The sequence below is a fragment of the Geotrypetes seraphini genome, chromosome 8 (assembly GCF_902459505.1).
Source record: "Geotrypetes seraphini chromosome 8, aGeoSer1.1, whole genome shotgun sequence".
Lineage (NCBI taxonomy): Eukaryota > Metazoa > Chordata > Amphibia > Gymnophiona > Dermophiidae > Geotrypetes > Geotrypetes seraphini.
The window spans coordinates 49400800-49418633 of record NC_047091.1 but is presented as its reverse complement, the minus strand read 5'-3'; positions in this window follow the sequence as shown (position 1 = coordinate 49418633).

Sequence of the window (17834 nt, the reverse complement as noted above, 5' to 3'; positions counted from 1 at the left end):
TGCCTGCCTGGCGCTAGGTTGAAGGATGTGGCCAGCAGGATCACCAGGATCATAGACAGCGTGGGAGGAGAGGACACTGCTGTGATTATCCACGTGGGAACCAATGATGTGAGCGGACGGAAGTACAACAGGGAAGAAATGAAGGGACAACTCTACTCACTCGGAAGAAAGCTGAAGGTCAGGGAGGTGAAAGCGGCCTTCTCAGAAATCCTCCCAGTACCGAGAGCAGATGGAAAGAGGCAGGAGGAGCTGCGAGCAATCAACGCCTGGATGAGACGATGGTGCGATGAGGAAGGGTTCCAATTTGTGCGCAATTGGACGACATTCTGGGGAAGCAGATACTATAGGAACGACGGCCTACATCTCACCAAGCAAGGAGCAAGAGTCTTGGCTGAAACATGAAGAAGACCTTTGAGAAGGCTTTAAACTAAGGAACAGGGGACAGCCGACAGTCGACATCCTGTCGATGGCTCGGACATAAGGTGATCCCAAAGATGGATCTACAAATAACAGCTCAGATAAATGGGAAGATCATGCAGAAATTGAAAGTGACGGAAAACATAAGAACATAAGCAATGCCTCCACTGGGTCAGACCCGAGGTCCATCGTGCCCAGCAGTCCGCTCACGAGGCAGCCCAACGGTCCAGGACCTGTGCAGTAGCCCTCTATCTATACCCTTCTATCCCTTTTTCCAGTAGGAAATTGTCCAATCCTTTCTTGAACTCCAGTACCGTACTCTGTCCTATTACGTCCTCTGGAAGCGCATTCCAGGTGTCCACCACACGCTGGGTAAAGAAAAACTTCCTAGCATTCGTTCTGAATCTGTCTCCTTCCAACTTTTCCAAATGCCCTCTTGTTCTTTTATGTTTTGAAAGTTTGAAGAATCTGTCCTTCTCTTCCCTCTCTATGCCCTTCATGATCTTGTAGGTCTCTATCATGTCTCCTCTGAGTCTCCGCTTTTCCAGGGAGAAGAGCCCCAGTCTCTCCAATCTTTCAGTGTATGAAAGGTTTTCCATGCCCTTAATCATTCGTGTCGCACTCCTCTGGACCCTCTCAAGTATTGCCATATCCTTCTTAAGATACGGTGACCAATACTGAACACAGTACTCCAGGTGCGGGCGCACCATTGCCCAATACAACGGCAGTATGACTTCTCTCGTTCTGGTCGTAATACCCTTCTTAATAATACCCAACATTCTGTTTGCCTTCTTCGTGGCGCATTGTGCTGTTGACTTCGTTGTTGTGTCCACCAGTACACCCAAATCTCTTTCAAGGCTACTTCTTTCTAACACTAATCCCCCCATTTGGTAGCTGAACATCGGGTTCTTTCTCCCTAAATGCATGACCTTGCATTTCCCTACATTGAAGTCCATCTGCCATTTATTCGCCCACTCCTCCAGTTTGCTTAGGTCCCTTTGTAGGTCCTCACACTCTTCCGCATTTCTAACCCTTCTACAGAGTTTAGTGTCATCCGCAAATTTGATAACTTCACACTTCGTCCCCGTTTCAAGGTCATTGATAAATACATTGAACAGCAGCGGTCTGAGTACAGACCCCTGTGGAACTCCGCTCGTGACCTTCCTCCAGTCCGAGTAGTGACCCTTCACTCCAACCCTCTGCCTTCTGCCTGCCAACCAGTGTTTGACCCATCTGTGCACATCCCCTTCCACCCTGTGGTTCCACAGCTTCCTAAGTAGCCACTCATGGGGTACCTTGTCAAAGGCCTTTTTGAAGTCGAGGTAAATGATGTCTATGGGTTCCCCTTTGTCCAATTGACTGTTTACCCCCTCAAAGAAGTGCAGTAAGTTTGTTTGGCACGATCTTCCCTTGCAGAAGCCATGTTGGCTCGCTTTCATCAGCCCATTTTTTTCGATGTGCTCACAGATGCTATCCTTTATCAGTGCTTCTACCATCTTGCCCGCAACCGATGTCAAACTGACCGGCCTATAGTTTCCCGGGTCTCCTCTTGACCCCTTTTTAAAGATAGGTGTAACATTTGCTATCTTCCAGTCCTCTGGGATCTTTCCAGTTTTCAAGGATAGGTTGCAAACTCGTTGGAGTATTCCCGCTATTTCATTTCTTAGTTCTTTTAGTACCCTAGGGTGGATACCGTCCGGGCCTGGTGATTTGTCGCTTTTCAATCTATCTATCTGTTGGAGGACATCCTCAAGGTTCACCTCTATTGTTGACAGTTTTTCTTCCTGGTCTCCATGGAAGATCACGTCGGGTTCTGGTACACTGGATGTGTCCTCGCTTGTGAAGACTGACGAGAAAAATTTGTTTAACCTGTCGGCTACCTCTTTTTCCTCCTTTATCACTCCCTTTCTGTCTCCATCATCCAAAGGTCCTACTTCCTCCCTCGCCGGTTGCTTCCCTTTAACATATCTGAAGAATGATTTGAAGATTTTTGCCTCCCTGGCCAGCCACTCTTCGTATTCTCTTTTCGCTCTCCTAACCACTTGATGACACTCTTTTTGACTTTTCCTGTGTTCTTTCCAGTTCTCCTCAGTTTGGTCCTTTTTCCATTTCCGGAATGATTTTTTCTTGTCTCCTATCGCTTTCTTCACCTCATCGTTTATCCATGCGGGATCTTTTGCTCGGTATTTTTTGCACCCTTTTCTAAATATGGTGATGTACATATGTTGTGCTTCTTGCACTGTACACTTGAATAGAGACCAGGCTTGCTCTACGGTTTCTGTTTTTCTTGAGCTCTTTCTGAGTTTTTTCCTTACCATTGCTCTCATAGCAAAATGAAACAAAAAGAGTTATAAAGACTGAAAAATCCAAGAAGACATCACAAAGGGAGCTCAAATGTATGTATACGAATGCCAGAAGCTTATCAAATAAAATGGGGGAACTGGAAGCACTAGCAAGACGAGAAGAACTAGATATCATTGGAATAACCGAAACTTGGTGGAATGAAGAGAATGAATGGGACACAGTACTGCAGGGATACAAACTATACAGAAGAGATTGAATGGGGCAAAGAGGGGGAGGTATTGCCCTGTATGTCCACGAAGGAGTAGAGTCCATCAGAGAAGGGAAGACGGAAGGAAAGGAAAAACTAGAGTCCCTCTGGATAAAGATTCCAAGACAGAACGGAGCAGACACAAAAATTGGCCTCTACTATCGATCCCCAGCACAGACGGAAGATGCAGACACAGCAATGATAGAGGAAATCAACCATGAATGTAGAACAGGTAACGTAACCATCATTGGAGACTTCAACTTTCTGGGGATAAACTGGAACCTAGGAACCTCAAATTGCGGCAGGGAAACAAAGTTCCTGGAAATAATAGGGGACTGCTTCCTGGAACAATTGGTGGGAGAACCGACAAGAGGAACCGCAACCTTGGACTTAGTCCTAAATGGCATAACTGGAAGGACAACAGACGTGGAAGTCACGGTCCCGCTGGGAACAAGCGATCACAACATGATCAATTTTAAAATTGGCATCGGGAAGGGGAAGCGAACCAGGACCCAAACCACAACTTTTAACTTCAAAAAAGGGAACTATGACAGCATGAGAGTCATGGTAAAAAAAACTGACCCAAGAAAATGACAGCCAAAATCAAAACGGTCGACCAAGTATGGGTCCCTACTAAAGAATACCGTCACTGAAGCGCAGATTCTCTACATTCCGCAGATATCCAAAGGAAGGAAAAATAAGAACAAAGGAGAACCAGCTTGGCTAACTAAAGGGGTGAAGGAAATGGTAAGGGAAAAGAGGAACTCGTTTAAAAAATGGAAACGTGAAGGAACAACGGAGGCCTGGAACAGTCACAAGGTCAATCAGAAGAAGTGTCACAAGGTGGTAAGAGACGCAAAAAAGGCCTATGAGGAAAAGATAGCGCAAGAAGCCAAAAACTTCAAGCCCTTTTTAATATACATAAAAGGGAAAAAACCAGCAAAGGAGGCAGTGCGCCCTCTCGATGACCAAGGAGTAAAAGGGTGCATCAAGGAAGACAAACGGATTGCGGATAGGTTAAATTAATTCTTCGCCATCTGCCTTTACCGAGGAGAACATTACATCAATGCCCGAACCAGGGAAAACATTCAGGGGAGAAATTGAGGATAGCCTCATTACAGTGGATGTGGACTTGGACATGATATACTATCAGATCAATAGACTAAAAAGTGACAAGTCCCCTGGACCGGATGGAATTCACCCGAGAGTGCTAAAGGAACTTAAGATAGAAATCGGAGAGCTTTTACAAACCCTAGCTAACTTGTCAATTAGAACCGGAAGAATACCAGACGACGGGAAGATAGCAAATGTCATTCCAATCTTCAAAAAAGGATTGAGAGGAGAACCGGGCAACTATAGAGTCTTATGTCGGTTCCTGGGAAGATGGTTGAAGCATTAATCAAGGATAGTATAGTGCAACACCTGGAGAATCATGACCTGATGAGAGCTAGTCAACACGGATTCAGGAAGGGGAAGTCATGCCTGACAAATTTACTTCAATTTTTTGAGAAGGTGAACAAACAAATTGATAGCAGAGACCTGGTGGATATAATATACTTGGATTTCCAGAAGGCGTTCGATAAGGTTCCACACGCTAGGCTTCTGAGGAAACTAAAAAGCCATGGGATTGAAGGGGATATACTAAGATGGATAGAAAATTGGCTGGAGAACAGATTGCAGAGGGTAGGCATAAATGGGAAGTTCTCAGACTGGGAAAAGGTGACAAGTGGTGTGCCCCAAGGCTTAGTTCTTGGACCAATATTATTCAACATATTCATAAATGACCTGGAAAGAGGAAACGACGAGTAATATAATCAAGTTCGCAGATGACACGAAACTATGTCGATCAGTTGGATCACAAAAGGACATTGAAGAACTCCAGAGAGATCTGAACCAGCTGGAGAAATGGGCGGAAAAGTGGCAGATGAAGTTTAATATAGACAAATGCAAAGTGATGCATCTGGGTACGAAAAATAAGGAACATGATTATAAAATGTTAGGTGTGACATTGGGCAAGAGCAAACAAGAAAGGGACCTGGGGGTACTGATAGACAGGACCCTGAAGCCATCGGCACAATGCACAGCGGCGGCAAAGAAAGTGAACAGGATGTTGGGCATGATAAAGAAGGGTATTACGAGTAGATAGGGGGAAGTCATAATGCCGCTTTACAGAGCAATGGTCAGACCACACCTGGAGTACTGTGTCCAACACTGGTCTCCTTACCTAAAGAAGGATATAACCCTGCTGGAGAGGGTGCAGAGGCGAGCCACGAAGCTAGTAAAAGGTATTGAGAATTTGAGCTACAAAGAACGCCTCGTAAAACTGGGATTGTTCACCCTCGAGAAGAGAAGGCTGCGAGGGGATATGATAGAGACTTTCAAAATACTAAAAGGTTTTGACAAAATAGAGCAAGATGCATCATTATTGACGTTGTCAAATGTGACTCGGATGAGAGGTCATAGACTGAAATTGAGGTGCGACAGGCCCAGGACAAATGTCAGAAAGTTCTGTTTTACACAGCGAGTGGTGTGATGGAAACCTCCATTATGGGATTCAAGTGCAAGTTGGATGCACACCTCCTTGCAAATCACATTGAAGGATACGGGAAAATAAGGTCTTCATCAGGGAACACCTAGGTCGTAAACAGGGAACACCTGGATTGGCCTCCGTGTGTGCGGGTCACCGGACTGGATGGATCAAAGGTCTGATTCGGTGGAGGCATTTCTTATGTTCTAATATCCCACAATTTTTGACAGGGAATCATTGCTGCTTACAGCAAGAAGGATTACATATGTGATTCTAAATTAAAGTGAGCAGATTGAACATAGGTAGTTAAGAGATGGAGGGGAGTGATAAAGAGGAAATCTGGCAACTCTATCCTTTGGAGAGCAAAACCAAGGAGAACTGTGGAGCCGATGTTCTTGATACAGTCTTTTATTCAACCAATGTAGTATACAAAGTGCAGTACAAAAGCAACACAGTAAAAGAATTGTGGTATGGACCCAACATGGCCTGTGTTTCGGTCACAAAAGACCTTCTTCCGGGGTCCACTGTTGATATTAACCACAAGAAATGCAATGCAAATAAGCAAAACAATTTACCATGTGTGAAATATTGTGGCCAAACTAGCAATAATGCGGAGCAGTACAAAAACAACATAGTAAAAGAATTGTAGTATGGACCCAACATGGCCTGTGTTTCGGTCACATAAGACCTTCTTCCAGGGTCCGTTGTTGATATTAACCATAGGAAATGCAATGCAAATAAGCAAAACAATATACTGTGTGTGAAATATTGTGGCCATACTAGCAATAATGCTACTCGGCATTATTGCTAGTTTGGCCACAAAATTTTGCATCCAGTCCTGAATAACCTGCAAACAATTGTGAAGGCATCCCAAAGCCTCAGTCATTGATTTGTCCATGGGAATCTGCATAAAGATGAAAGCTTATACCCAGTTCCCTCACCTTCTTACACAAAGGTAGCAAATAGATGTTAAACAATCCACAGACAATGCTGACCCTTGCGGTAGCCCAAACTTTAATGGGGACCAACTGGACTTCTCCTAACCTAACTCCACACAAAACATTCTATTTTCCAAAAATAATCAAAACCAATCTAATTCTACTCCTCTGATATCCAGCCTTGCCAACAAAATGTGGTGATTAACTGTACTGAAAGCTGCAGAAACGTCCAGCAATATCATGAATTAAGAAACCCCATGATCCAACCCATAACACACAATATCAAGAACAGAGAGCAACAATAACTTTATTGAATACTTAGATCTAAAACCAAACTAAAAATAGTGCAAGATCTTATGTCTATCCAAAAAGTCCTGCAATTGCTTTAACACTACCCTTTCTAGGACCTTAGCCACAAATTTAACGACGAGATCAGGCGAAAATGTTCCAAAACTGTCCCATTCATATGATTTTTTAATAACAGTTGAACAATGGCTTTCTTAAGTCGAGAAGGAGCACATCCTGTCACCAATGATTGCACAACAATCTGTAAAATTGATGGCGATATTGAATCCATCATAGAGCCAATACACCTATTGGGCAAGGATCGAGCAAGCAGGTTGCCTTGTTTAAACATTGAATAATATGTTTCACATCCAATTCCATTACCACTTCAAATTCAATCCACAACATCTCTTGAGGAAATTCTATCAATGATAACTGCAAATTACAGAACTCTAGTGAGAGCTTCTGAACCTTAGAAGTGTAAAATTGTAACAAATTTTGGCTAGAAAAAGCACATTCATCACATGTCAATGGAGCCACTGTAAGATTGTTGACAGCTTTAAACTCCCACGATGAATTAGTGGCTATCCCTATTTTACGGTTTAAATACTCTCTTTTAGCATCTAAAGTCACACTCTTATAAACCTTGAGAGAATCACGATATACTGACAATGATGCACTTTTAAGCCACTTATGCTTCAATCTGCGCAACTCTTGTACAACCTGCTTACGGCAGGAACATCTCTCCTTCAAAACTGAAGGTGGACAAGGCAATGGGACCAGACGGGATCCATCCCAGGATACTATGGGAGCTCAGAGAGGTTCTGGCGAGTCCTATTAAAGACTTGTTCAACAAATCTCTGGAGACGGGAGTGGTTCCAGTGGATTGGAGGAGAGCGGATGTGGTCCCTATTCACAAAAGTGGTCACAGGGATGAAGCAGGAAACTACAGGCCAGTGAGCCTCACTTCAGTTGTTGGAAAAATAATGGAAGTGTTGCTGAAAGAAAGGATAGTGTACTTCCTTGAATCTAATGGGTTACAGGATCCGAGGCAACATGGTTTACAAAAGGTAAATCGTGCCAAACGAACCTGATTGAATTTTTTGATTGGGTGACTAGCGAGCTGGATCAAGGATATATGCTAGATGTAATTTACTTAGATTTCAGCAAAGCCTTTGATACAGTTCCTCATAGGAGACTGTTGAACAAACTTGAAGGGCTGAAGTTAGGACCCAAAGTGGTGAACTGGGTTAGAAACTGGCTGCCGGACAGACGCCAGAGGGTGGTGGTTAATAGAAGTCGCTCGGAGGAAGGAAAGGTGAGTAGTAGAGTCCCTCAAGGTTCGGTGCTGGGGCCGATCCTGTTCAATATGTTTGTGAGTGACATTACTGAAGGGTTAGAAGGAAAAGTGTGCCTTTTTGAAGATGATACCAAGATTTGTAACAGAGTAGACACCGAAGAGGGAGTGGAAAATATGAAAAAGGATCTGCAAAAGTTAGAGGAATGGTCTAATGCCTGGCAACTAAAATTCAATGCAAAGAAATGCAGAGTAATGCATTTGGGGATTAATAATCAGAAGGAACCATATATGGTGGGAGGTGAGAAGCTGATTTGCACGAACGGGGAGAGGGACCTTGGGGTGATAGTGTCCGAAGATCTAAATGCGAAAAAACAGTGTGACAAGGCAGTGGCTGCTGCCAGAAGGATGCTGGGCTGTATAAAGAGAGGCGTAGCCAGTAGAAGGAAGAAGGTGTTGATGCCCCTGAACAGGTCATTGGTAAGGCCCCACTTGGAGTACTGTGTTCAGTTTTGGAGACTGTATCTGGCGAAGGACATAAGAAGACTTGAAGTGGTCCAGAGGAGGGCGACGAAAATGATAGGAGGCTTGCGACAGAAGACGTATGAGGAGAGACTGGAAGCCCTGAATATGTATACCCTAGAGGAAAGGAGGGACAGGGGAGATATGATTCAGACGTTCAAATACTTGAAGGGTATTAACGTAGAACAAAATCTTTTCCAGAGAAAGGAAAATGGTAAAACCAGAGGACATAATTTGAGGTTGAGGGGTGATAGATTCAAAGGCAATGTTAGGAAATTCTACTTTACTCAGAGGGTGGTGGATGCCTGGAATGCACTCCCAAGAGAGGTTGTGGAGAGTAAAACTGTGATTGAGTTCAAAGAAGCATGGGATGAACACAGAGGATCTAGAATCAGAAAATAATATTAAATATTGAATTAAGGCCAGTACTGGGCAGACTTGCACGGTCTGTGCCTGTGTATGGCCGTTTGGTGGGGGATGGGCTGGGGAGGGCTTCAGTGGCTGGGAGGGTGTAGATGGGCTGGAGTAGGTTTTAACAAAGATTTCGGCAGTTGGAACCCAAGCACAGTACCGGGTAGAGCTTTGGATTCTTGCCTAGAAATAGCTAAGAAAAAAAATTTAAAAATTTAAATTGAATCAATTTCCATGGAAACCTTATGGGATGCTTTTAAGGCAACCATGAGAGGACAAATTATTTCATATTCATCATACGTTAGGAAGCAGATTAAAAGACAATTTTCTAATTTGGAACAAGAAATTATGGTTTTGGAATTAAAATTAGTCGATAAATGGGAACAATCTATTTTCCAAGCTCTTTTAAAAGCAAAATGTAAATATAATGAGATTTCATCACAATTGGTAAGGAAAGATTTGTTTTCTCAGCAGACTGTATTATGGGAATTCAAATAAGGTGGGAAGATTATTGGCAAATTATCTCAAAGCAAATAAAAGAAAGACAAAAATTTTGCAGTTAAAGATGAGAAAGTTAATACTTATTCTCAAATTGGACCTATTTTAAAACAATTCCTAATTTTTAAAAAAAACTTTATAGTCTTCTGAGCCTTATTTAGACAAGGAAAAAGATGGTTTAGAATTTTTAAAATTAATTATGGGGCTGAAAATTCCTGAACATATAAAAGGAAGTCTAGAAAAGAATTGCAAACAGTGTTGAAGTCCCTTAGAGTTGGATCCACTCCAAATGGTGATGGTTTCCCTGGAGAAGAGGAGACTTAGAGGGGATATGATAGAGACTTATAAGATCATGAAGGGCATAGAGAGAGTAGAGAGGGACAGATTCTTCACACTTTCAAAAAATAAAAGAACAAGAGGGCATCTGGAAAAGTTGAAAGGGGACAGATTCAAAACAAATGCTAGGAAGTTCTTCTTTACCCAACGTGTGGTGGACACCTGGAATGCGCTTCCAGAGAATGTAATAGGGCAGAGTACGGTACTGGGATTTAAGAAAGGATTGGACGGTTTCCTGCTGGAAAAGAGGATAGAGGGGTATAAATAGAGGATTTCTGCACAGGTCCTGGACCTGTTGGGCCGCCGCGTGAGCGGACTGCTGGGCATGATGGACCTCAGGTCTGACCCAGCAGAGGCATTTCTTATGTTCTTATGTTCTTAGAGTTTTATAAATCATTTCAAAATACCCTATTTACCATATCTGTTAAATTTATATCAGGCTCAACTGATTGCGTTATAGGTACTATGGCAGAATCTTTAACTATAGCTTTGCCGAAGCCAAATAAAGATCTCACATTGGTTTCAAATTACAGGCCTATTTCGTTAAATAATGTAGATGGAAAATTTTTAGCTAAGACGTTGGCTTTACGCTTGGTTAAGGCTCTCCCTTTTATGATTGGTATATACCAAACAGGGTTTGTTGCTCAGATACATTCTTCTAATAACACCAGGTTGGCTTTTCATATGTTGAATTTAACAAAAGCCATGAAAGATCCGGCCATTTCTGTTTCCTTGGATGCAGAGGCCTTTGATCGAGTGGAATGGGCCTTCATGTATCAAACAATGGATTGGTTTGGTATAGGTTCAGGATTTAATCATGGATTAAAAAAGATGACCTATTTACACAAATGGATACAAAAAGGGATGAGAAGACTAAAAAATCCAAGAAGGTTCCCCCAAGAGAACTCAATTGTGTGTACACAAATGTGCAAAGGGAGCTCAAATGTATGTACACGAATGCCAGAAGCTTGGGAAACAAAATGGGGGAACTGGAAGCAATGGCAAGACAAACTATTAAAATGATGATTTTACCTGTGGTTTGTTATCAAATGAGTATGTTGCCAGTTTTTTTTCAGGGGTCCTTTTATAAAAATTTAAATAGTATTCTTACAAAATTTATTTGGCTGGGTAAAATTCCTATAATTGCTTTAGTATCTCTACAAAAACCAATTACAGAGGGTGGGGTAAATTTTCCAAATTTTTATAGGTATCAACAATCCTATATTATGCGTCCGGGTATGTATTGGATCCTCCCAGAGCTCATGGAAGAGTTCCCAGATTGGTTGAGTTTGGAATGGCAACTCATGTTTCCTCTGCGATTATGCCACGTTCTTAGTATCAAAATGCCTAAGTTATATAAAGAAAACAGAATATTAGTGGATACATGGAAAACTTTAAGACATGTATGTAATTTAACACCTATTCCAATACACAAATCAACGAATCAGACAATATGGCTGAACTCCAAGATTCAAATTGGTGGATTTAAGGTTATCTGGAAGTATTGGATGATTGCAGGTATACGTATTTGTGATGATGTTATTTCTAATGGTAAACTGCTTGATTTTTCACAGTTGCAACATAAATTTGGTCTTAGTAAATCACAAAATTTTAGGTGGTTGCAATTGAAGCAGGCCATTCAGGTAGGGTTCCCTAAATGGAAAGATCTTAATAATCAGTATAGTTTGGAATTCTTGTGCTTTCAGGTGGACTTCCTGGGACATAAGGCCGCTCAGTGGTATAAATTGATGGCTGGATTTATAAAAAAGAAACCAAAAACTGGTCTTAGGGATATTTGGAGCATTGAGATTAAGCATCAAATTACTGCGTCTCAATGGCCACAAATTTGGACTTGGAGGATGAGATGTTCAGTGTCTGCATCTATGAGACAAATTTGTTTTTTTCTATTACATAAAGCTTTCTGGACCCCAGTTTGGTTACAAAAGTTGGATAGCTCTAAGTCTAATAGATGTTAGCATTGTCATCTCGAAGCAGGGACTTTAGATCATTTATTATTCTATTGTCCATTCATTTTGGCATTTTGGAAATCAATTTAGGATCAAATAAATTGTTTATTAGAAAATCCGGTGGCATTGTCATATGATACTGTATTATTTGGCATGTCAATGAGGGCTAAGAGTCAAATATCATCAAATAAGATTTACTTATTATGACAGGGGTTGCCATACAACAAATTACGAATAATTGGAAGAATTGGAATAGACTAAACTATAGTTTCTGGTGGAATTCTCTGTGTCATATATATAAAATGGAAAGGGTAATAGCTACACAGCAGGGGTATTTAAAAAAATTTCTGGATGTTTGGGAGCCTTTAACAAATTATTGTAATGAGTAACAAAATATTGTAATGAGTAAAAACCTTTTTTCCTTTAATTGTTTATGTCCAAGGTTGGGGGAGGGGGGGAAGGGTAGATTTTGGTTTCTGTATAATTATAAGGAATGTTAAGAAGGGAATTTATTGTATGCTTTTATGTGAGTTAATAATTTTATAATGGAATGGGAGGGAGGGGGGAGATAAGTTTTAAGATGGATTATTGAAGAATATTAAGTATTGTATTTAAGTTAAAATGTTATTATTTGCTGTCACACTTATAAGTTTTAAAAATGAATAAAGATTAAAAAAAAAAAAAAAAAAAGTCTAAGAGGACCTACATTACAGCAGAAGAGAATGCAATGCCCAGTCACAAGCTCATGAAAGATCGTCTCACCCTCTTGTTCTGTGCTAATGCAAGTGGGGATTTCAAAGTCAAGCCCCTGCTTGTGTATCATTCCAAAAATTCACAAGCCTTCAAGAAATGCAAGTTGCAGAAAAGCCAGTTAGATGTGGAGGTCCAACAGCAAGACTTGGGTCATTTGTATCTTGTTCGTTGAGTAGATCAACGAGGTCTTCAGTTCTGCAGTGAAGAAATACCTTTTAGAAAAGAATCTGCCACTAAAAGTCTTGCTTATTATGGATAATGCTCCTGCTCATCCTCCAGGCCTTGATGATTTACTGGAGGAATTCAAGTTCATTAAGGTCAAATTCCTTCCTCCCAACACGACTCCATGGACCAGCAGGTCATTTCGAACTTTAAAAAGCTTTACACAAAATCACTATTTCAGTGATGCTTTGAGGTAACCGATGAAACAAACCTTACCCTCCGAGTTTTGGAAAAATCATTTCCACATCATTGCCTCAAGATCATCGATAAAGCCTGGGATGGGGTCACCATGAAAACCCTCAATTCTGCTTGGAGAAAACTCTGGTCTGATTGCGTTCTTGACTATGACTTGGAGGGGTTTGCTCAAGAACAGGAGCCACCAGTTGTCAATGAAATTGTATCCTTGGGGACAACCATGGGATTAGAGATGAATGAGGATGACATCCAAGAGCTGGTGAAGGAACATGGCCAGAAGCTGACCACTGATGAACTGATGGATCTGCATCATACAGAACAGCAAGAGGTTATGGAGGAGATCTCATCTTTATCTCTCTAGAAATGACAAATGATCTTCCATTGTAACCCTCGTTTATAACTCTTTTGTAATCCGCCTTGAACCGCAAGGTAATGGCGGAATAGAAATCTCTAATGTAATGTAATGTAAATAAACAGAGGAATCTCTCACTTCAAATGAGATTAGAGAGATGTTTAAAATATGGGAGAGTGCAAAATTTTGTAGAAAAGCACCACCCAAATAAGGCTGTAGCAGTGCAATCAATGCAATGTCACATTTCTGCTAAATCCTCAAAAGAAGGCAGAAGCAACTATCATTGGATAGGTTCCTTGTTCAAGTCACATAGAAATATTTCAGTGAGCAATGATTCTGTTAGTTATAGTGAAAGTTATCCTACACAATAACCCTCATCCTCTCCTCTCTCATCTCCCTCACACCAGACAAGATTCTATTCAAAAGTAAAGTGCAGGTTATTTGTTTTACTGTATATATTTTTATTTTATACAGTACAATATTTTGTATTAAAGTTTTTGGGTTGTGGAACGAATCGTCTATTTCTATTATTTCCTATGGGGAATTTCGCTAAGATATACGAGTGCTTTGGATTACAAGTATGCTTCCAGAACGAATTATGCTCGCAAATCAAGGTTTTACTGTAATTGGTTTGACATGGTGCCAGAGGAAGTTTTTATGCCAATGAAAGAAACAAAAGGAGCTTGGAGAAATTCCCTGTATGACTCGTAATGCAACTCTGAGAACATAAGAACTGCCACTGCTGGGTCAGACCAGTGGTCCATCATGCCCAGCAGTCCGCTTACGCCGCGGCCCTCCAGTCTAAGACCAGCGCCCTAACTGAGACTAGCCCTACCTGCGCACGTTCTTGTTCAGCAGGAACCTGTCTAACTTTATCTTGAATCCCTGGAGGGTGTTTTCCCCTAGACAGATTCCGGAAGAGCATTCCAGTTTTCTACCACTGTACGTAATCTATCCGTTTTCTACCACTTTCTGTAAGGAATCTATCCCCTTTCAACTTTAGAGAGTGCCCTCTCGTTCTCCCTACCTCGGAGAGGGTGAACAACCTGTCCTTATCTAAGTCTATCCCCTTCAGTACCTTGAATGTTTCGATCATGTCCCCTCAATCTCCTCTGTTCGAGGGAGAAGAGGCCCAGTTTCTCTAATCTTTCGCTGTACAGCAGCTCCTCCAACTACGGCAGCAACTCCACAGAATGAACTCCTAATGCATTGTACCACTACTATCTTTTTACTCCCTTTCCTCACGGAAAAAAAAGGAGGAGGATTAGCAATTATTCTTAAAGAAGGATTTGAGTTCGAACTACTGGATTCCAAAGTGACCAACCAACTAGAAATTTTAGCCTGTAAAATCAGTAACAGTCAACTAGAAGAATCCCTATCTTGCATATTATTCTATGTCCCATCAAAAAGCTGGCCAAAAGCCAAAGAGGACTTCTGTGAATTTGTCCTACACAATTCAATTGGTCCTTCCTACAATATCATCGCAGGAGACATAAACTTACACCTAGATGAAGAGGACAATACAAACACGAAAGAGTTAAAAAACTTTCTATCCCTACTTAACTACAACCTCCCTGTACCCACACAAACACACAAAAAAGGCCATCACTTAGATGTGGTAGCCATGTCCACAAAGGATATCCTAGACCCTGTCATCTCTCTACCTGAAGGCACCTGGTGCCATGATATCTGGTCTGACCATTTACTTATTATTTCAAGTTAATCTGGTCCCCAGGGCCGCCATCAGGGCAGTACTACCAGTCCTGCATTCAGGGGCCCGGAGCTGACAGGGGGCCCGGACCAGTAGCGTACCTAGGGGGGGAGGTGCGCCCCGGGTGCGCCCCGGGTGCACGCCCCAAGGGGGTGCACAGGAGAGAGAGCTGAACGGGGACGATGGGGGACCTGCGGGGTTAAATATAACTCGAGCCGCGAGGTTCGTCTTCTACTCCGACTGCCCTGCCGCTCACACAGCCGATCGGAAGTCTTCCCCGACGTCAGCGCTGATGTCAGAAGGAGGGCTTAAGCAAAACCCGCCCTCCGACGTCAGCGCTGAAGTCGGGGAAGATTTCTGGTCGGCTATGTGTGCGCGACGGGACAGGCAGGAAATAGAAGACAAGCCTACGCGGCTCGAGCTACATTTTGCTGAGAAAGTTGCTAAGATGGGCTGGGAGGCAAACGGGGAACACAAAAGGGGGAGGGAGTGCGTTTTGGACACAAGGCATGGGCTTGGGAGAGAGGAAGGGAGGGAAAGAGATGCTGAGGTGGGGGAGGGAGTGCATTTTTGGACACAAGGCATGGACTTGGGAGAGAGGGAGGGAGGGAAAGAGATGCTGAGGTGGGGGAGGGAATGCATTTTTGGACACAGAAGGCATGAACTTGGGAAAGAGGAAGGGAGGGAAGGGCTGAGATGGGGGATGGAATGGGTTTTTGGACACAGAAGGCATGGACTTGGGAGAGAGGAAGGGAGGGAAAGAGATGCTGAGGTGGGGAGGGAATGCATTTTTGGACACAGAAGACATGAACTTGGGAGAGAGGAAGGGAGGGAAAGAGATGCTGAGGTGGGGGATGGAATGGGTTTTTGGAAACAGAAGGCATGGATTTGGGAGAGAGGAAGGGAGGGAAAGAGATGCTGAGGTGGGGGAGGGAATGGGTTTTTGGACACAGAAGGCATGGACTTGGGAGAGAGGAAGGGAGGGAAAGAGATGCTGAGGGGAGTGGGTTTTTGGACACAGAAGGCATGGACTTGGGAGAGAGGAAGGGAGGGAAAGAGATGCTGAGGTGGGGGAGGGAATGCATTTTTGGACACAGAAGGCATGGATTTGGGAGAGAGGAAGGGAGGGAAAGAAATGCTGAGGTGGGGAGGGAATGCATTTTTGGACACAGAAGGCATGGACTTGGGAGAGAGGAAGGGAGGGAAAGAGATGCTGAGGTGGGGGATGGAATGGGTTTTTGGACACAGAAGGCATGGACTTGGGAGAGAGGAAGGGAGGGAAAGAGATGCTGAGGTGGGGGAGGGAATGCATTTTTGGACACAGAAGGCATGAACTTGGGAGAGAGGAAGGGAGGGAAGGAGATGCTGAGGTGGGGGATGGAATGGGTTTTTAGACACAGAAGGCATGGACTTGGGAGAGAGGAAGGGAGGGAAAGAGATGCTGAGGTTGGGGGTGGAATGGGTTTTTGGACACAGAAGGCATGGACTTGGGAGAGAGGAAGGGAGGGAAAGAGATGCTGAGGTGGGGGAGGAAATGCATTTTTGGACACAGAAGGCATGAACTTGGGAGAGAAGGGAGGGAAAGAGATGCTGAGGTGGGGGATGGAATGGGTTTTTGGACACAGAAGGCATGGACTTGGGAGAGAGGAAGGGAGGGAAAGAGATGCTGAGGGGAGTGGGTTTTTGGACACAGAAGGCATGGACTTGGAAGAGAGGAAGGGAGGGAAAGAGATGCTGAGGTGGGGGATGGAATGCATTTTTGGACACAGAAGGCATGGACTTGGGAGAGAGGAAGGGAGGGAAAGAGATGCTGAGGTGGGAGAGGGAATGCATTTTTGGACACAGAAGGCATGGACTTGGGAGAGAGGTAGGGAGGGAAAGAGATGCTGAGGTGGGAGGGAATGCATTTTTGGACACAGAAGGCATGGACTTGGGAGAGAGGAAGGGAGGGAAAGAGATGCTGAGGTGGGGGAGGGAATGCATTTTTGGACACAGAAGGCATGAACTTGGGAGAGAAGAAGGGAGGGAAAGAGATGCTGAGGTGGGGGATGGAATGGGTTTTTGGACACAGAAGGCATGGACTTGGGAGAGAGGAAGGGAGGGAAAGAGATGCTGAGGTGGGGGAGGGAATGGGTTTTTGGATACAGAAGGCATGGACTTGGGAGAGAGGAAGGGAGGGAAATAGATGCTGAGGTGGGGGAGGGAGTGGGTTTTTGGACACAGAAGGCATGGACTTGGGAGAGAGGAAGGGAGGGAAAGAGATGGTTGTGTACACGGGGAATAGAAGAAAGGAGAATTTTTGGTCATAGGGAGGGAGGTACAGACAGTGGCATAACAAGGTGGGGATGCGGGCGGTCTGCCTCGGGTTTACGCCCCAAGGTGGTGCACAGCTGGCCACCCTCCAGTGTTCTCCCTAGGCTGGCAAACTGCGTCTAGCCACTTGAGTGCCACCGCCACCATTGGGAACAGGCCGGTGCCAAGTTCTCCCTGCTTTTCCCTGTGGGGCCGACCAACTCTCGCCACCTACATCAATTCTGACGTCGGAGAGGATGTTCTGGGCAAGCCAATCGCTGCCTGGCTGGCCCAGAACGTCCTCTCCGACGTTAGAATTGACGTCGAGTGGCGAGAGTTGGTCGGCCCTGCGGGGAAGAGAAGCAGGGCAAACTCGGCGCCGGCCTGTTCCCGATAGCGGCAGTGGCAGCCTATTCCCCAGTGGCGGTGGCAGCATTTTCCCAATGGTGGTGGCACAGGGGAGGGCAAGGAGAAAGAAAGAAAGGGGGGGACAGGGAGCCAGAAAAAAAAAAAGAAAGGGGGCTGGGTGAAACAAAGAAAAATGGGGCACGGAGAGAGAG